Raw genomic sequence first — 21462 nt, 5'->3', positions numbered from 1 at the left:
ATTCCTGTAATACTGAGTACTATTCATCTAACGTGTACTAGTCCTGTAACATTGGAAACTATTCCTGTAACATTGGGTATTATTCCTGTAACATTGGGTACTATTCCTGTAACATTAGGTACTATTCCTGTAACATTTGGTACTATTCCTGTAACATTAGGTACAATTCCTGTCACATTGGGAACTATTCCTGTAACATTAGGTACTAGTGCAGTATTCCTGTAATATTAGGAACTAGTCCTGTAACATTGGGTATTATTCCTGTAACATTGAGTACTATTCCTATAACATTAGGTACTAATCCAGTATTCCTGTAACATTGGGAACTAGTCCTGTAACATTGGGTACTATTCCTGTCACATTGGGTACTATTCCTGCAACATTAGGTACTATTCCAGTATTCCTGTAACATTGGGTACTATTCCTGTAACATTAGGTACTATTCATGTCACATTGGGCACTATTCCTGTACCATTGGGTACTAGTCCTGTAACATTGGGCACTATTCCTGTAACAGTAGGTACTATTCCTGTAACATTAGGTACTAGTCCAGTATTCCTGTAACATTGGGTACTATTCCTGTAACATTGGGTATTATTCCTGTAACATGAGGTACTAGTCCAGTATTCCTGTAACATTGGGTACTATTCCTGTAACATTGGGTACTCTTCCTGTAACATTAGGTACTAGTCCAGTATTCCTGTAACATTGGGTACTATTCCTGTAACATTGGGTATTATTCCTGTAACATTAGGTACTAGTCCAGCATTCCTGTAACATTGGGTAATATTCCTGTAACATTGAGTACTATTCCTGTAACATTGGGTACTATTCCTGTAACATTAGGTACTAGTCCAGTATTCCTGTAACATTGGGTACTACTCCTGTAACATTAGGTACTAGTTCAGTATTCTGGTAACATTGGGTACTATTCCTGTAACATTAGGTACTAGTCCAGTATTCCTGTAACATTAGGTACTATTCTTGTCACATTGGATACTATTCCTGTAACATTGGGTACTATTCCTGTAACATTAGGTACTAGTCCAGTATTCCTGTAACATTGGGTACTATTCCTGTAACATTAGGTACTAGTCCAGTATTCCTGTAACATTGGGTACTATTCCTGTAACATTAGGTACTAGTCCAGTATTGCTGTAACATTGGGTACTATTCCTGTAACATTAGGTCCTAGTCCAGTATTCCTGTAACATTGGGTATTATTCCTGTAACATTAGGTACTAGTCCAGTATTCCTGTAACATTAGGAACTAGTCCTGTAACATTAGGTATTATTCCTGTAACATTGAGTACTATTCCTATAACATTAGGTACTAATCCAGTATTCCTGTAACATTGGGAACTAGTCATGTAACATTGGGTACTATTCCTGTCACATTGGGTACTATTCCTATAACATTGGGTACTAATCCAGTATTCCTGTAACATTGGGTACTATTCCTGTAACATTGGGTACTATTCCTGTAACATTAGGTACTATTCCTGTCACATTGGATACTATTCCTGTAACATTAGATACTAGTCCAGTATTCCTGTAACATTGGGTACTATTCCTGTAATATTGGGTACTATTCCTATCACATTGGGTACTATTCCTGTAACATTGGGTACTATTCCTATAACATTGGGGACTAATCCAGTATTCCTGTAACATTGGGAACTAGTCCTGTAACATTGGGTACTATTCCTGTCACATTGGGTACTATTCCTGTAACATTAGGTACTATTCCAGTATTCCAGTAACATTGGGTACTATTCCTGTAACATTAGGTACTATTCCTGTAACATTGGGCACTAATTCCTGTAACATCTGGTACTAGTCCTGTAACATTGGGCACTGTTCCTGTAACATTAGGTACTATTCATGTAACATTGGGTACTATTCCTATTCCTGTAACATTGGGTATTAATCCTGTAACATTAGGTACTAGTCCAGTATTCCTGTAACATTGGGTACTCTTCCTGTAACATTAGGTACTAGTCCAGTATTCCTGTAACATTGGGTACTATTCCTGTAACATTGGGTATTATTCCTGTAACATTAGGTACTAGTCCAGTATTCCTGTAACATTAGGAACTAGTCCTGTAACATTAGGTATTATTCCTGTAACATTGAGTACTATTCCTATAACATTAGGTACTAATCCAGTATTCCTGTAACATTGGGAACTAGTCATGTAACATTGGGTACTATTCCTGTCACATTGGGTACTATTCCTATAACATTGGGTACTAATCCTGTATTCCTGTAACATTGGGAACTAGTCATGTAACATTAGGTACTATTCTTGTAACATTGGGTACTATTCCTGTAACATTGGGTAATAATGTTCTCAAAGAGTTTTGACTATGAGTGTCCTTTTAATTACTCTTACTGCTCTGGGAGCATGTAGAAAAACAGATTTTCAGGATGTGTTTTTTTTGCCACTTGCTTTAGTCAGTGATCTGGTAGTGTGCTGAGTCTTATTGAAGTGTAGTGTTATTGAAGTGTAGTCTTGTGTGCAGTGTGCCACTCCCACACTTGTTCCCCAGTTCTTACCTGCACTCTACTCATTCCGCATCGCGGAAGTTCAGCTTTACAACGTGATTGAAATTTAAAGGCAATGTTTCCGCTTTAGCAGAGACTGCATTCATTATAAACACTGCATATGTCGGCTCAATCGGAAATTACCTTTAAAAATGCTTCAGCTTTACAGATTGAATAGAGCCCTTGTCTGTGTGTGTAACGAAGCCATGGCATTGTCTGAAATATGTCTACTAACTACTTATTCGTACTACATGCTATTTTGAACGTATTAATAAAATACAGTTTAGTAAAATGCAGTAAACAACAAATATCAACATACTGGGCTCACCCATCCTGAGATTGCATCATCTAATGTGCAATTGCGTTGATTCCCGCCATTTGTTAATTTGGGTACAGCGCATCCTCTTATCTCATAATCAGCTGATTATCAGCTCTTGTCCGAAACACTTGCGTGTGGAAAGACGATTCTCTTCGTCAAAAGTGTGTAGCAAATTCTACTAGATGCCTAAAAGCCGAAATTAGTACAATATACTGGTATTTAAAGCTTACTAGATTTTCAACATTTCACATACTATATAACTTTATATTTTTGCATACCTAAAATGCCTACTATTTACAACGCAAGTATGGGTATTCGGACACAGCCAACATCTTTGCATTTCAATACCTAACAATACTTCTATCTCTTTCTCCTTCCCTCTTCTTCTCTCTTTGTCTCTCTCTGCCTCCTCCCAAAACCCATGCAATGGGAAACTTGCCTGGCCCCTGGAGGGGCAACAGGCGGAACGTAAACACACCTGTCTCTGCCTGCCCTGGCCTCGTGGGGCTGCTGGGCAGAAGGACCCATCAGCAGTCCATCTGAGCCCCGTGGCCGGCACTGCCAAACCTAGCTCCCGGTAGGCCCAGTTGGGCTGACACTCCAGACAGAGCCTGGGGATACTGAGAAAGCTGGGCAGGCTGGCTGCTGTGCTGCTGGGAGCATGGAGAGTGGAGCGTGTCAAACAAAGCCAGCCTGTGTCCAGGCTCTCCCGGGGCTCTGCCTGGCTGGACTGGCCTGCCTCTCTCAGGCACAGCGACTGGATCGATCCTCAGCCCATGCAGCCATAGTAGACCACAATGCATCAGTGATACAGTGTGGTAGGACTGTTTTAAGTGGAGTGCAGTCGGGTGGTTGGACCGTTGTAGTGTGTTTTGTCTGTAGTTCGAACATACTATACACATCAATACATTCCTCTTTTTTTCCCTGGAGCTTTCTTTTTTTCCTCTTTTCCCCTTCCCCTGGCCTGAACTGTCTCATTGTCATTCTGTTTTCCCATATGGAAAAAATACAATTCAAATATATTCTTAGATACATTTTTTAGGGTACATGTGAAATATAACAAATTGGCCAAAAACAATATTTTTTTTAAAGTATTTACATTTTTGCATTGTTATGTCGCTAATAGTGAAATGATGGTGTTTCACAATATTACTTACCCGCCAGTGTTATGATTGGCTGTGAAATTCACTTATTGATTTCTCTTACCGGAGCAGCATCTGTTGTCAAACTGAGAAAGTTGTTCTACTTTGTGGCTGTGTTTTCTAGTGAAAATCGCTCTGTCATTTTCTTGTTGCAAAAACTCTACACTGTTCGCTCAATTTCAGGTTATGTGAGAGAACAAGCACTGATTTTCAACCTTCCCAAGTCTCTGCACACTCCACTGGCTTCCAGTTGAAGCATGCATCCACTACAAGACAATGGTGCTTACCTACGGAACAGCAAGAGGAACTGCCCCCCCCCCCCCCCCCCCCCTACCTTCAGGCTATGCTCAAACCCTGGTTGTCCCACCTAGCTATCTACAGATGAATGTACTAACTGTAGTCGCTCTGGATAAGAGCATGACTAAAATGTCAATTTAAATGTAATGTAATATTGTAGAGTCATTGTACCATCTAAATCGCTGTGAAATATTTTTTCAATAACAAAACTGTTTGTTTTTTCAACTGTTTGAAGTTGGTGGACCAAATCAAAAGTTACTTTATATATATTTTTTATGAGCATGGCCGTATTTTTGTGAGGAATGAATACACCCCTGATCGCACACAAACACAGTTCACTTTCATAGCAACCATATAAAAACAGCAAGATAATTTAGCTTGTTGTATAATTATTTTTCTCATAATTACTGTGTAAGTCTATGGAAGGGCGTGAGAACCATGAGCCTCCTAGGTTTTGTATTGAAGTTAATGTACCCAGAGGAGGACGGAAGCTAGCTGTACAACCTGGTCTTAGAGCATTTCATATTATTCTGTATGATATGATATGTTATGTTTCGTATGGTATGTATTCATTTGTGGATTTCCATCACCCATTTCATATGATATGTTACAAATTACAATTCATAATAAATGTTACGTATTTGCGAAAAGGGCAAATGTCACGAATTTGAAAAACGTATAATGTTATGAATTCTAGCTAGGTGGCAAACGTTAGCTAGCTGGTAAACGTTAGCTAGGCTAGGGGTTATGGGTTAGGGTTAGGGGTCAGAGTTAAGGTTAGGGTTAGGCGTCAGGGTTAAGGTTGCATTTAAAAGTTAGGTTAAAGGGTTAGGGGAAGGGCTAGCTAACATGCTTAGTTGAAAAATAGCTAAAAAGGAATAAGTAGTTGAAAAGTTGCCCTTGAGGAGATTTGAACTCAGAACCTTTGGGTTGCTAGACGTTTGAATTATACTCCCACCCATCTACCCCGAACAACCACCATACTTTAGGTTTTGCCTTAAGTAACCATCTGTCTTATGTAACCATACCAAACATAAAATATCATACTAATTTGGTTTCCCGGATTTACATTTACTATGTTACATCTAGTCTATGAGACCAGGCTGAGCTGTCCTCTGGCTACACCATGACTACCTTACAGAATGCTGTTGAGGCTACTGCAAAACAATGTATTTTATTCAATTATTTGGTGATGTGAAAATATTTAGTATAGTTTTATCTAATGTTTCACTGTTTTTATTTTTATGAAATTCACTGAGGAGGATGGTCCTCCCCTTCCTCCTCTGAGGAGCCCCCACTGATGTACATCCATCTCTGGAATACATTTTAAGGCTTTACATCATTTTATGAAAAACAATTCCCGTGTGGGTTCTGCATGACTCACAAGAGCAGCTTGTTATCAATAGTCTCTGCCCTCTCTCTGTGTGTGTGTGTGTGTGTGTGTGTGTGTGTGTGTGTGTGTGTGTGTGTGTGTGTGTGTGTGTGTGTGTGTGTGTGTGTGTGTGTGTGTGTGTGTGTGTGTGTGTGTGTGTGTGTGTGTGTGTGTGTGTGTGTGTGTATAACCCCAATGGAAGAGATTGTACTGAGGTTATTCCACCCTGCTCAGGTGGGGGAGGAACAGAAGGAGAAAATGGCTTCACTGACCAGCACTGACATTTATCCATCAGGAATAGTACCCAATGCAGAGAGCCTCACACTGAGCTGTCCTTTTGTCTTTTACTACATGGAGAATGAGATGCTCTCTGGTTTTACAGGAAACAGTAAAAACAATCAAAAGGCTATGTTGATGGTGGATAATTCCTGATGTGGAATTAAGAGACCTGACCTGGACCAAAATTCCTCACTCACATCAATTAATGAACCAAGCCCTCTCACTAATGAGGCTAGCACTGGGCTCACACATCAAATCTTGGCTCAGCACACACACACACACATACATGCAGACATGTATACATACACACATGCACAAACACATATACAGTACACATACTGAAATGCACAAACACCCACCACCACACACACACACACACACACACACACACACACTCACACACACACACACAAATGTTCTCCGTCCTTATTCAAACCGGGGCAGTAAAACTCAAGAGGGGGAGAGTTAATTAGTTGGGACAGGAGGGAGTCTCTCCATTAGACTTAAGTTCATGGACCTTCACTCTGCCAGTAGATCAATTACCTGTTTCATATCAAACCACGGTGGACAATCACACTGTAACCTTCTCTGATCTACTCGGGAGACATCATTAGCTGATCTCAGGCTACATCATCTGTTTGTTTTGGATTCCAGAGGTCTCCTTACATTTCAAATGTTGATGTAGCATTTGAACTCAATGAACCTTTACTCTTGATAGTGTGTAAAAGATGTAGGCTATACCATATCTAACAAGCATTGAGCTTATTATTTCATCATCGCTATGCAAACTAGGCTGATTTCCGCAACAAGTTTTGTTTAGGTAATAAAATGAAAACATTAATTTTAACTACTTTTGGGTACCTTGTTAACATTACAACATGAAATCCATGTCTTAAGCATTGCTACGTTTTGGAAATGGCAAAGATCTGCTTGACACATTAAATTTACTTACCTTACAGATCACGAAGTCAGCTAATTTCCAACTCATTCATATGCAAATAAGTTTGATTCATACACTGGCTCGTCTGGCTGTCCTGTTTTAATTTTAACCTGCCTTTCCCTTATCTACACTGAAATAATATCATTTCAGTAGTCCTGTTATGATTTTTTGTTTTATCTCATTAGTACACCCTTGTGGTTGAATATATATATGTATCTATTGTAGGTCCCAGGATACAACAATGAATAATGTGGAGCAAATAAATACCATCAAAGGATACCGTACAATAATGAACACCTTGTGAAACAGCTGTGAAAACCAACCTGGCAATATTTAAGATTTTAATACATAAACTTTGATCATTTTTGGTACAGTTTGTCATTAATTTATTTTCACAGTTTTTTTGTGCACTCACATGGCAATCATAGATTGAAGAGGGAGACTTGAAGAGGGAGACTGCAAAGTTCAGGCACTGCTGCTCTCTTTGTTCTGAGTGTTTGCAGTGCTAGTGTTTTTGGTTAATCTGTGTATCTCCCAGTATAATAGAGCAAAAAACTTTATTAGCAGATGATGACAACATGACAACAACAGGAGCTGTAGATGATGTTATGAAAAGTTGGAGGGTGGTTAGTAATGGAGGACATCAGGTGGATCCATGTCTGGGTGTTGGGCAGAACCCCTAGGTCCTGGAGAACAGGAGCAGAGTTAAAGGGAGCAGGTTGGGAGAAAGAGATGGTCACAGCCAAACACACAGATTACATTTTACTGTGAGAAAATTTGATGGATTAGTGCAGTGTTATAAATGGGAGATATGTATTTTCAACACTTTACCTCAAGGGATACCTCTTGGGCTTGGACAGTCGATGGTCCTAAAGTCATTTGGAGAGGTAAATTGAAGAGGTACATTTTTAAAAGTTCAGCATAACTACCATTTCTTGCTTTCTCAAATGTCAACAACCAAAGCTCAACATTCTTTGTCTATTGGGCTCCACTGAAGTGAGGGACGTCAATGCTTTTTGTGGTCCACCATCCAACTGCTCCAACTGTAGAAAATTGTTGGCTTCCACCGATGTAACCCGAGGAAGACAAAGAGTAAACTATCAGAGTTAGGGAAACTAAAAATAGCTTCAGGTTATTTTGTGTCAAATACAAATAGTTATTATCTGAGATTTTTTATGTTCACTAACAGATGGTGACCCCAGCTGGGAGCGGAAGAGCAGCAAGGTTTCCCAGGTCTCGCCTTCCTTTTGTCCTTCTTCCAAACTGAGTCATTTGCCAGGATCTCGTAGCACTTGGTCCCCTTCTTGATTCTGCTCTGGTAGCTCTCCTTCAGTTTTCCTGGGCCTTGTCGATGTTCAGTCTCATCTGGATTGACAAAAGGAACAAATGCAATTATATTTCAAATTTCAAATATCTATTGGAGGGTCAGAAAAGAAATTAACAGCGGACATTTTTACCTGGTGAAAAACCTCCACATCCTTCTCAGTCCGTGCCTGAAGGTGGTCCTCAAAGGAATTCTGATCTGGTTTGACGACTTCCACCACATCAAGTGGGGTTTCAGTGATCAGTGATTATACAAAAATAGCAATAGACAAACAACAACACTAAGTCAATCACACATTTGAAAGACGACTATATGTATATACAATTGCATTGTTTATCTCAGTCAACAACTGTGGTTCCCGTCCGTACTATGTGGAGGCCTGGATGCTGCTGTTGGGTGCAAAGAAAATTACCTTCAGGTTGTTCTCCCTCCCTTCCTGGTACCAATTAAGGGACTTGCCCATGGCAGTCTTGAGGGTCTGGTTGGTACATTCACCAAACCTGGAGGAGGGGGTAGGAGAGCAGTATCTATTGATAATGTAAGATATTGAAATATGTCTGATTATGTCCCATGGGAAAACAATAGCAAATTGTAAAAAATGATTAAAACAAACCATTGGTGACAGAATATAACCCATAACATCCGTACCTTGTTCCAGCATTCATGACCTCGGTCACTCAAGATGATCTCAGGAGAACCGTGGGTGTTGAAGATATCTACCATCACCTTGAAGGTGGCCTCACAAGTCTCGTCCTTGATGGATATTATACAAAACGAAAATCTATGTTTGGTTCCAAGCTCCCTTTTTATGGGTTACAGAAGGGACTTTAGATTTAAGCACACACTCTTCCTTTACTGACCTTAAGGGGTATAGCTCCACCCACTTGGTAAAGTGATTGGTCGCCGTCAGACACCAGCTGTTGCCGTTCCTGGATTTCATGAAGGGTCTGATGAAGTCCACCCCTAACATTTAAAGTTTTAGAGAGAAGATTACTTTATTCTTACCCGTATCTGTGTCATACAGTATGCATATTTTCATACACACTAAACACTATAATAATGAACTCTGCTGTGGTCAAATAAAGCAACCATTACAAAACAACTTATCAGGGCAAAAATGTTATTGGGACATTTACCGATCATGTGCCATGGTGAAAGAACTTTGATGGGCTTCAACTCCAGCGCCAGTCTTCACCCTCTCAAACTTCTGGCAGGCTAGACAAGCAAAAAGTGACAACTTGAAACATTGTGTGCTCTCTGATATGACATTTATTGAGATCATAATAATTTCAGATAAAATAGAATGTGATTGATAAAGAAAAGGTTCTTGACTTGCCCAGCTGTTCACCTCTTTGACAATTCCCCGTCAGAAGAAGCGTAGGTTGGGCCTCCTGAGTGGCGCGGTGGTCTAAGGCACCGCATCTCAGTACTAGCTGTGCCACTCTGGGTTCGAGTCCAGGTTCTGTCGCAGCCGGCAGTGACCGGGAGACCCATGGGGCAGTGCACAATTGGCCCAGCGTTGTCCAGGTTAGGAGAGGGTTTGGCCGGTAGGGATGTTCTTGTCCCACCGTGCACTAGTGAGTCCTGTGGTGGGCCTGGCGCAGTGCACGCTGACATGGTTGCCAGTAGTATGGTGCTTCCTCTGACGCAATAGTGTGTCTGGCTTCCAGGTTAAGTGGACATTGTGTCAAAAAGCAGTGCGGCTTGGTTGGGTTGTGTTTCCCGAGTCCATATGGGAGTTGCAGTGTTGAGACAAGACTGTAACTACCAATTGGATACCATGAATTTGGGGAGAAAAAGGGGTTAAAAAAAAGCAAGAAGCAAAGGTTGCTTTTTGCAATCATGCGCTTCACTCAGAAATGGCCTCCTTCTCCTCCTTAGTAAAAAAATCACCCTCCTGTGTGGCTGGGTTGGGTTGTGTGAGGGACATGCATAACAATTTGGGAGAAAAGAGTTGTTGAAATAAGTCTAAGTACATTTACACTAATGTTTTTCTCCATCTCCATCTCTCTCTCTGTCTGTCTTCCACTCTCTTCCCACCTCATATTGCTTCGCCTGGATGGAAAGATAAAAGAAAATCTCCTCGAGGGATGCCATTGAAGTGCAAGCTACATACAAACAGAAAGCTACAATAACAGTTACAGTAGCTAGCTAGCTTGCTAACGTTAGCTAAATAAAACTGTAGCTGGCAAGCTGACTAGGCAGGCTGAGGTAAATAAGTACTGTAGCAATGTCAATCTAAAATCAGCTTAAATGATTTCTTCATATATAACAACATTTAATTATATAAAAACAACTATATGGTAAAGAGTGTTCTCTTTCCAGTCTTTTCGGTCCTCTGAAGCAGCAGGTAGTCAGAAGGTTGGAATTGTCAAAAACACTGTCCTTGGAGAGCAATTCTGAGGCAGACTGAGCGAGAGTTTATTCGGTGAAATAGAACTAGAACTATCCACATCCTCCTTCCATCGCAACCGCTACAAGGTAAAATAGAGCCAAGCAACCAGCATAGCAACGGATGCTTTTGGTTCATTTCGTAATCTGGTCAGAATTTTGTAAATTCTAGCAACAGCCCTACTAACAGAAGCTAGAACACATTAAATCCCATTGTGACGTGGGGGGGGGGGGGGGGGGGGGGGGACTTTTTGGCAGGGGACACTATTTGGCATGACAGGCCCACTCCTCAACCGATAGTCTCATCTCTAGCACTCCTCTCCTTCCTTTGTTCCCGGCCAGCACACCACAGCACACTGCAACACACCGTCATGTCCAGGTCTGCCCTCTAGGGAACATAGCCTGGCAGGAGCCTTGTTTTCATAGCGCATATTTTTTTTAGTTTCTTCTTCTACTTGGGTTTTTGTCTGTACTGGTGCTGGCTAATTACCGGTGCATTCTCCTCCTGCCAACCACGTGCGGCTGTCGAGCACCCACCACCACCCCCTTTCTCCTCTCCCTCTTCCTGACTCCTCACTGCTAGCTCAGGGAGTATGGCATACAGTGGTGGACAGAGCTGGGGTACAGATGTGTATTAATGAAGTGGTGAAGGGCAGGGGGTGACTCACAGAGAGAGAAAGAGAGGGAGGAAGAAGGAGAGAAAGTAACATCAGGGAAGGTGAAAAGAAAGCAGGATGCTATTTGCATGCAGAGAGAAACCACCAATGCCTGTTTCTCTCTCTCTCTCTCTCTCTCTCTCTCTCTCTCTCTCTCTCTCTCTCTCTCTCTCTCTCTCTCTCTCTCTCTCTCTTTCTGCTTGCACTTTCTGACTTTCCTTTGCTTGCTTGCTCTTCCCTCCCTCTCCCTTCCCTCTCTCCCTCCTCTTTCTCCTTGCCTCTATCCTTCGCTCTCCGGCTTTCTGCCACTGCTGATTTGAATAATTCAGCACAAGCCGGTATTCTCCAGGGGCCCATTGTCTGTGCACGGGAGGAGAATGAGAGAGAGAAAGGGACAGAGAGAATAAAGGAGAAAGGCAGGGCGGTGTGAGTGGTGGTGGTGGTGGGGGGGGGGGGTTCCTGCCTACCTACTCACCTTGCTGCGGTGTAAATCAGTCCTAATGAGGCAGTGGAGGAATACCCAAGCTCAGCGACGGACTGCGGACCCCATCTGCACACACACACACAAACACATCACTTCCATAACCTCCGGGAGTGTGTGCTCCAGCTAACGACCTTTGTTCAATGCCTCTAAGTTCAATGCCATCCGACTGGAGCAGACGTATCGGCATGGAGAGCAGTGGTCTGTAATGACAGAGCACACATACCCACAAACAATCTATGACACACATAATCTATAATGTAATATAATCAACTGTAATCAAACCAACCCATGATACAATCAATAGCCCATCATTTTCCAACCAAAATGTTTTGTCCACTGAGTGCAATTTCTGCCAGAGTGGTAACCGTTAGGGCCTACGGGCTGTGGATTGCGAGCTGTGGGCTTTGGTTCTATAGTGTGGGGGTCTAACCTCCTATATGTCTGGAAAGGCAACGTGGTCTGAGGGCAATTCATATTATTCTGTATTTAAATCTGTGACTCCATTTAGCATGATATGTTACATTATGAATGGAGGACGTATAGTAATTGTACGCCTATACTAGAGACCAGTTGGCTTGTTGCACCGTAACAACAAATCAGAATTATGGGAAGAATTTACGTTGGTGTTTAGGAGAACCAACGACAAAGGTTAAGTGAATTTAAGTAGCAGGTTTGCTAAAACACTACAGTTGTCCCTGACAAGACTACAACATGCAACCTCTGGATTGCTAGACTGTCGCAGATTACCCTCACCCATCCTGTCGGGCCAACCTCCCTACTTTTGTTTCTCTAGAACATTCGAGACCTTGGGACTATAAGGTTAATTGAGTTATTGACATAGCCCTGTTCTGTTCAATGTTCTATCTGCATTTTTGTCAAAATGTAGTTATTGACATGGCCTTGTTCTGATCAATGTTCTCTACCTATATAGTACTTTAAATACCCCAATTAATGTTGTTAAATTTGAAATAATAAAATGTAAAAATTGCTGACACCATTCAAACCAACAAGGGTCTGAGACTTTAAAGCCAATTACCTCAGAGTTATCTTTTTGCAAATACAACCTTATAGTCCCAAGCTCTTGCATTATTAGGTATAATACATCTTGGAAGTGCTCAGGAATATGTGAAGTCTGTAGCGGTGCGTGAGTAAAATCACCGGGGAAGCCATAACAAGAGCCATATAACAACCTACTGTATGTGTTGTGATAATTGAGTTTATTTTTGCTCTATCAACAGTTAGATCATGTGCCTTGCCACCGTAATATATAGGCCTAAGGTCGAGACAATGAGAAGACACACTGGCAGAATAAATTACTCCACAACTTTGTTTCATCACAAAACCGGAGAGCAACATCAGTCCACAAAGCATGTTGCATGTAATGTTTCCATCATTTTCGGACTACTAAACAGCTATTGATTTAGAGTCAGAGAGTTACCACAAGTCACAAAGAAAACAGGAGGAGCTGCCTCCACAATTCCAGCACCATTTCAACTTCAACATTTTAACATAATCAAATCACCTCTGCTTAGTCTAATAGAGTGACAAGTAAAAGATACCACAAACAATTTAGTTTATGATTTGGCTGTGTATGTGTGTGTGTGTGTGTGTGTGTGTGTGTGTGTGTGTGTGTGCGCGTCCGTGCATGCGTGCGTGCGTGTGTGTGTGTGTGTTTGTGTGTGTGTGTGTGTGTGCGCGTCCGTGCGTGCGTGCGTGCGTGTGTGTGTGTTTGTGTGTGTGTGTGTGCGCGTGCTTGCGTGCATTTGCAATGCCATCCTCCTCCCTTTCATGTTAACAAAACAGTCTATGACTCTGTCATGCAGTACACACTTTTGGTTTTTGTTGTCCTAAGCTACCTGGCTAAAATGCTTGTTCACTAGCCTAACTTCCTTTCAGCCAGCTAGTTAACATTACACTACTACATCTAGCTACATATTGAACTTCCATCCTCTCAGACCAGGGTACAATGTTTGCATTTATGGTTGGATCAGAATCTCCATCACAATCATTGGCCAGTATGGAGAATTAAGTGAAAACGACAAGTCCAAATCCCTATCTCCATCCATGGCTAATTTCGGAAAGAGACCATTTTAGCTAGATAGATTGGCTATAATTTTATACGCTTTTTATCAAGGGAGGCCAAGTGCTCGCTGGCTTCCCTTGCATTCAACGCTATGGGCGGCAACAATGTTATTCTCTTTTTGACCAGATAGCATCAGATAGAGGGGCACTGTTTTGCTCGCTTGAATGCTTTCTCTGGTGAGATACATTCAGTTTCTTGAGAATTGAAGGAAAATGATCAAACACTGAGAGACAAAAGATATTGTATGTTTTTTTCTTTGTAAATGTTTTGGTGAAAACTGGTTTCCCTTGGCATCCATGAATACACGCCACTGCGTTTAGTATATTTCGTATTGCTCTGACGCCAGGCTGGGAGAGGAGACTACACTGTGAAGGCACAGGCCATACATTGACGAATTATTCAACTGTTCCAGAAATACTTCATCAGTTCCAGACATCACAACACTATCTATCGCCGGAAAGACTGAGAACCAAGACTGCTGAGTGCATAATAAAAAGACAATCTCTCTCATTCTCTCTTTCTTTTTTTATCTTCTCTCTCTCTCTGCTTTACATTTTTCTGTTGTTCTCCAAGTTTAAGTGTGTTTATGTTTTCACTTCTGACATGCATCCCCAACCACCAATTCCCCAGTTATAACCCGGAAGAGGGAAACTGTACAGCTTCTATATCTTTAGGATTATTTTGTGGGGACAGAAAAAATGCCCCTCTTCACAAGCCCCCCCCCCCCCCCCCTGATCCATTCCCTACTGGTGATTTATTCCTATTTATATCTACACCTTCATGAATATGGACCAATGAAGACGCTTTGTACTGTCTAGTGACTTCAGTCAAGTACTGCTCTCTTAGGAGATGACATACTAGACCGTCAGAAGTAAGGTTTTTTATGCATAGAAGGATTAGAAGGAAAAAAGACAAGCACATAATGTCTAGACATCAAAGGAATGATGCAAATGTTGTGAAAGGGCTTTCTGTGGGATGTTTTATGATTGAACAAGATAACTGTCAGGCATTTGGGTATAAAATATACATGTAAACGCTTGGGGGACGTGTCTTGGAGATTTTTCGACAATAAACCAAGCATTGATAATTACGTCTATTAATAAATACAGTTGTATTTATAGCTTCTTGTTTTGGGTGAGAATCCCACACGTCTCTCCAGTAAAAAAAAGAATCAATGATCCTGGTGGATTTGATATGATTACTTGTCTTTACAGAGTATGGTTCATTTTTGCACCCCTGCGACAAAACATTTAATATTGCAATAATAAAATATTGTAAAACCTTTGCTGGATTGTTCATGGGAGAAAACAGGGAGGCATTTGGTGCAGTGTACTGTAGGGAAATTAGCATAATAAACCAGGTTTATAAAATGAATGTAGGAAAGACTTGTAGAACCTGTGCTTTAGGGGCATCAAAGCTGCTCTTCTCCTTCCTCAAGATGTCTTCTTTCCCTCACTGTAGCGCTAGCTTTTCCAGAGACCTTTCCCCTCCTCCCTCCTGTTAACAAGTCAACATCAGAAGGTGTGTTTCAGTTTGGTCACATACTATATCTCACATTTGCAAGACATACATGATGAATGAACCCACATGAGGATAATGGTAAAATAATCAGCTTTAGGTATTTGGCCAATGAATCTTACTGTATCCTGGGACTGGGGGGATAGCAGAAGGGAGTGAGGGAGAGAGAGAGAGAGATGGCAGCATTCCCTCCCCCATATGCTCTCCTAAACACAACAAATGCAACATTACCAACCTAACGGGTCACAGCTCCTGCAGCTCTGTCGCACGTTCGGTATGTACATAGTCAATGGTAGGCTTCGAGGGGACTCCTACGGTAGATACATCTATAGCTCATCTCCTGGCAGTAGTACTATAGACTACTTTATCCATGACCTCATCCCAGAGTCTCTCAGAGAGTTCACAGTCAGCCCACTGACACCCCAATCAGATCACAGATAAATCACAGTCTACTTGAACAGAGCAATACTCAATCATGAGGCATCAAAGCCAAAGGAAATGAATAATATTAAGAAATACTATAAATGGAAGGAAAGTAGTGTGGAAACCTACCAAAAAACAATTAGGCAATAACAAATTCAATCCATTTAGACACATTCCTGGACATAATGTTTCACTGTAATAGTGAAGGTGTAAACTTGGCAGTAGGAAACCTAAAAAGCATATTTGACATCTCAGCTTCCCTATCAAAAAAAAAATTGTGAATCAGACAACCTAAGAAAACCTACAGACACAGAAAACCTGAGCCTACACCAATCACTAAAACAATACAGAAATACTAAAAAGGAACAGTACATCAGAAATCAGCTCAATGTAATTGAAGAATCCATAGAATCTAACCACTTCTGGGAAAATTGGAAAACACTAAACAAACAACAACACAAAGAGTTATCTTTCCAAAATTGAGAGGTGTTGATAAACCACTTATCCAATATTTTTGGCTCTATAACAAAGAACAAACAGCAAAAACATATACATGATCAAATACAAATCTTAGAATCAACTATTAAAGACTTCCAGAATGCACTGGATTCCCCAATTACATTGAATGATCTACAGGACAAAATACAAATCCTCCAATCCAAAAAGGCCTATGGTGTTGATGGTATCCTAAATGAAATGATAAAATATACAGACCACAAATTCAAATTGGCTATACTTAAGTTCTTTAACATCATTCTCAGCTCTGGCATCTTCCCCAATATTTGGAACCAAGGACAGATCACCCCAATCCACAAAGTGGAGACAAATTTGATCCAAATAACTACCATGGGATTATCATTAACAGTAAACTCTTACATTTGCTCAGTAAAAACAAAGTACTAAGCAAATGTCAAATTGGCTTTATACCAAATTACCATACAACAGACCACGTATTCACCCTGCACATCCTAATTTACAAACAAACAAACCAAAACAAAGGCAAAGTCTTCTCAAGCTTTTGACTCAATTTAACATGAGGGTCTGCCATACAAATTAATGGAAAGCGGTGTTGGGGGAAAAACAAACAACAAGTATGCAGTTAAAATTGGCAAAAAAAACACACAGAATCTTTTGCACAGATTCTGTCAGACCTGGACACTGTCAGTATATCTCAGTAAGACAAAAAAATAATGGTGTTCAAAAAAGGTCCAGTTGCCAGGACCACAAATACAAATTCCATCTAGATACTGTTCCCCTAGAGCACACAAAAAACAATACATACTTCGGCCTAAACAGCGTCACAAGTAACTTCCACAAAGCTGTGAACGATCTGAGAGACAAGGCAATAAGGGCCTTCAACGCCATCAAAAGGAACATCAAATTTGACATACCAATTTGGATCTGACAAAAAATACTTGAATCAGTTATAGAACCCATTGCCATTTATGGTTGAGAGGTCTGGGGTCCGCTCACTAACCAAGAATTCACAAAATGGGACAAACACCAAATTGAGACTCTACATGCAGAATTCTGCAAAAATATCCTCAGTGTACAACGTAGAACACCAACCAATAAATGCGGAGCAGAATTAGGACGATACCTGCTAAAAGAGACGTTCAATTCTACAACCAACTAAAAGGAAGTGATTCCCAAACCTTCCATAACAAAGCCATCACCTACAGAGAGATTAACCTAGAGAAGAGACCCTGGTCCTGGAAGCTGGTCTAAGCAAGCCGGTGCTGGAAGCAGGTCTAAGCAAGCTGGTCCTGGAGCTCTATTCACAAACACAAAAAGACCCTGAAGAGTCCCAGGACAGCAATAGAATTAGACCCAACCAAATCATAAGAAAACAAAAAGAGAATTATTTCCAATTTGTAAAGTAATTAACAAAAAAACAGAGCAAACTATAATGTTATTTGGCCTTAAACATAGAGTACACTGTGACAGAAGGAAAACTTTGACTATGTACAGACTCAGTGAGCATAGCCTTGCTATTGAGAGAGGCTGCTGTATGCAGACTTGGCTCTCAAGGAAAGACAGGCTATCTGCACACTGCTCACAAAATGAGGTGGATACTGAGATGCACTTCCTAACTTCCTACCAAATGTATGAGCAAATTAGAGACACATATTTCCCTCAGATTACACAGACTCACACATTTTGATAAACTCCTATATCTATTGGATGAAATACCACAGTGTGCAATCACAGCAGCAGGATGTGTGACCTGTTTCCACAAGTAAAGGGCAACCAGTGAAGCACAAACACCACTGTAAATACAACCCATATTTTTGTTTATATATTTTCCCTTTCTATTTTAACTATTTGCACATCGTTACAACAGTGTAAATATCCATAATATGACATTTGAAATGTCTCTATTCCTTTGGAACTTTTGTGAGTGTAATGTCTACTGTTATTTTTTATTGTTAATTTTATCTATTTCCCATGCCAATAAAGCCCTTTCAATTGAATTGAATAGAAAGAGAGAGAGAGAGAGAGAGAGAGAGAGGGAGGGAGGGAGGGAGGGAGGGATCAGGAGGAATGTATGAGGGTGGGCGGCCCTTTGCCAGTAACTCTGTCCAGGAGAGGATTGTTCTATGTTTACACTCTATGAAGACAAAGCCATAAACTAAGATTAATTGGCTCCACATGTTGATAAACTCTTGACCCCCTCCTTTTTGTCTGGGGGGTCACCTTTTGCAAACCGGCTCTGCCAAGAACATATACTGGGGTAACACAGACTATGCATGACAAATTGGACCATTTCATTATTTTGTGAAATAATGTCAAATAATGAGAAATGTTGGGAGAAGTGAGATTTGGTGAGTTAATTTGTTGGCTTGTGTCCTACAGATTGATTATATATGTTATGATTTTCCTTATGGCAATTATAGAGATCAGTTTTCTGCTGCTGCCCACCATTACTGATGCAATCTGTGTGGTCAGCACTATGAGGTCTTGGACTGAACACAGTCCAAAAGAAAGAAAGAAAGAAAGAAAGAAAGAAAGAAAGAAAGAAAGAAAGAAAGAAAGAAAGAAAGAAAGAAAGAAAGAGAAAAAGAAAGAAAGAAAGAGAAAAAGAAAGAAAGAAAGAAAGAAAGAATGAAAATGTCTCAACATCTGCCTTGCAGCTGGGAGGATTTTGGAGAGAGAAAGAGACACCAGGAGAACAAGGAATTAAACATAAAGGGAAGGGGGACCTCAGGGACAGAGGAGCCAAAATGGCAGGGCTGGAACAAAATGGCAGGGGTGAGGGAACACCAGCGCATTTACCTGCTGAAGTCAGACAGGTTGAATACGCCATGCCATTGGCGCACCCATAGCTACAGAGAGGTCAATAGTGGTAGCCAGGCTGGGTGTTTTAGCTTGCTGCCTTGGCACTCACAGCACGGAAGTACCCCTTCCTTTCCTTTGACTTGGATAGTTGGCTGTGTGACTGGCTGTGTGGCTGGCTCTGTGGGGGGCCCAGCCGTCACTCCTACAGGGCCTGACAGTAATCAGGAGGAGAAGTGAGTGCTGAGGAAGGGTCAACAGTAACAAACCCTGCTCTTCATTTAGGCCAGATTAAGCAGATTGCTTATTGCCAATGACATAATTTAGATGAACGGTGGTTGTAATCCATCAAACGGTTGTGTGTGTGTGTGTGTGTGTGTGTGTGTGTGTGTGTGTGTGTGTGTGTGTGTGTGTGTGTGTGTGTGTGTGTGTGTGTGTGTGTGTGTGGAGGGAGGGAGGGAGGGTGGTAGGTAGGTTGGAGTGGAGTGGAGAAAGAGGGGGCCCAGGGAGTAAAACCCTCTCAGTGCCTGGCTGCCAGTAGAGATCCCATTACCCTATACCTGTTAACAACCCCAATCCTGCAGTGTGAACAGTAAATTGATCGCTTTATCGGAGAGAGGAAACGGGGTGGAAGAGAGAGGAAGGGAAAAATAGTCAAATAGAGAAAGGGTTATTCTGATTTGAGTGTTGGAGGGACAAGCCCCTCTGGACATGATGGATGAGCTAGGGCTCTGGGGAGACAGGTCACCACGACACAGATCACCACCACAACAGTCACTGCCTAACACTGGGGCAACAGGGACATCTAGTGGTGGAGCCAGGAGCATGCAAGACCTACTACATGTGAGTAGCGAATGACAGGGGTAAGACAGGAACAAACTAATGCCTCTGTGTCAACTTCAACCTGGTCCTGGATAAATCACATCTTGAGGAGCCAATGTCTACAGTTACTGTGACTGCTTTGGAGAATAATAGCTCTTGACCCCATGTGTCACAGGTTCTTAAGCATTTCATTAATGAACACCTAAAGCATTTTATCTATTCAAACCAATGCCAACAACCTTTATGTATGTGCAGTGCCACTTTACAGTCAATGACAGGCAGTACTTCAGTTCTCCACAACAGCCTAAAGTATATTGTAGTAGTACATATAAAATAATAATTTGCTCCAGACATGTGACAGAGATCAGTGTAAATATGCTGCTGGAAGATATTGTAGAATGTTCTGAGTTTATTTCTCTCCCCTTGCTGAAACAGGCCCCGTGACTGAATACCAAGAGCAATGTGTTAGCACTTACAATTAAGAGGAGCCAAATATGCACTGTGTGATTACTTTAATGTGAGCTTCATCTGCACACACAGAGCTGTTGGAATTAGTCATGGTTTTATGGATGCTAGTGGGACTTTTTCATCAAAAGTACCGAGTCTCAGTTGAAGCATATGATTATGTGAACCTGTACATTCTAGTGTGGAACTAGTGTGAAACTGCAGATAAAACACTGACAGCCAGATAAGGTGTTTCTGCCTTCGATATTCGTTTCATATTAACTTAGAAATAACTATACCACCACACTTTATTTTTCCATGTGGAAAATGCATATCTTTCTCCAGTTCTATTTTTTTGAACCCGTCTCCAAGGAAACCGTTTCCCTCCACACAGCCATATGGGAGTATGAAGGTACGGAGGCACATATCATTGGACAATCCTTTCATTGGACTCTCCTCTCCCTATCATCTCACCTGGCAACAAACAACCTTTCTTCTTGTCATGTGGTTAGTCCTCAACTCCCAAGATGCGACGCAATACATACTTCTACACCTCATCGGCATCATAGAATCATTTTTCTAGAGTCCTCCCTCCTTCCCTTTCCACTCAGAACACTGTGTCTCTAATGAGTCACGTCCATCTAGCAATTATTATGAAATTAAAGCTATTTTCCATTGCCAGTGTTTGCCCCAGTAATAACCGCGGTGAGATAGGCTACATTCATTTAGCATTTTAGTTCAGCTCAATTCCGGTCGCATTAGGCAGAGGGGCAAAATCAGAGTGTCACTCAGATATTCCGCTTAATGGTTTGGTGAAGGCCTGGGATTTCTTTCCCTTCCTTTCGCGATCCTCCTAAACCTATCTTCCTGCCAATTACGCCTTTTAATCTATATGTAGATAATGGTGTCCAGGACCTCCCTGTTGAAATGTCAGGTGTGAAGAGGTTATTAGCTAACTTTTAATTACTGTCCATCATTCAGCGCCGTGCCTGATAGATAGGGCCTCTCTGCCTGTCCGCTTATCTAGTCTCTATGTTGGCTGGAGGCGGGGGTTAAGGCGACCATTTAAAAATCACTGTGACTCTGAATTAATATCACAATTTTAATATCACAAAAGGACTGGGGTGTGGAGAAATGAGACAGGG

General features: G+C 41.4%; 2 long non-coding RNA genes across 3 annotated transcripts; both read right to left on the bottom strand.

Moving 5' to 3' along the window:
* Positions 1-7213: 7213 nt before the first annotated feature.
* LOC110536635 lies at positions 7214-9439 on the bottom strand. Of its 2 annotated transcripts, XR_005034685.1 has the most exons (8): positions 9357-9439; positions 9081-9183; positions 8869-8973; positions 8633-8720; positions 8354-8430; positions 8084-8261; positions 7728-7939; positions 7214-7582 (listed from the first exon to the last, which is right to left on the bottom strand). It is a non-coding gene; the product is annotated as an uncharacterized LOC110536635 (long non-coding RNA). The 2 variants fall into 2 exon arrangements; XR_005034684.1 differs by having other exon boundaries at positions 7728-8261.
* Positions 9440-9561: 122 nt separating this feature from the next.
* Positions 9562-16036, bottom strand: LOC110536634. Its single transcript, XR_002475497.2, has 3 exons — positions 15230-16036; positions 11743-11817; positions 9562-10275 (listed from the first exon to the last, which is right to left on the bottom strand). It is a non-coding gene; the product is annotated as an uncharacterized LOC110536634 (long non-coding RNA).
* Positions 16037-21462: the final 5426 nt, after the last annotated feature.

The sequence above is a fragment of the Oncorhynchus mykiss genome, chromosome 11, assembly GCF_013265735.2.
Source record: "Oncorhynchus mykiss isolate Arlee chromosome 11, USDA_OmykA_1.1, whole genome shotgun sequence".
Taxonomy (NCBI): domain Eukaryota; kingdom Metazoa; phylum Chordata; class Actinopteri; order Salmoniformes; family Salmonidae; genus Oncorhynchus; species Oncorhynchus mykiss.
Note: the sequence above shows the minus strand (reverse complement) of the source record. Positions and strands in the feature narration are given on the sequence as shown.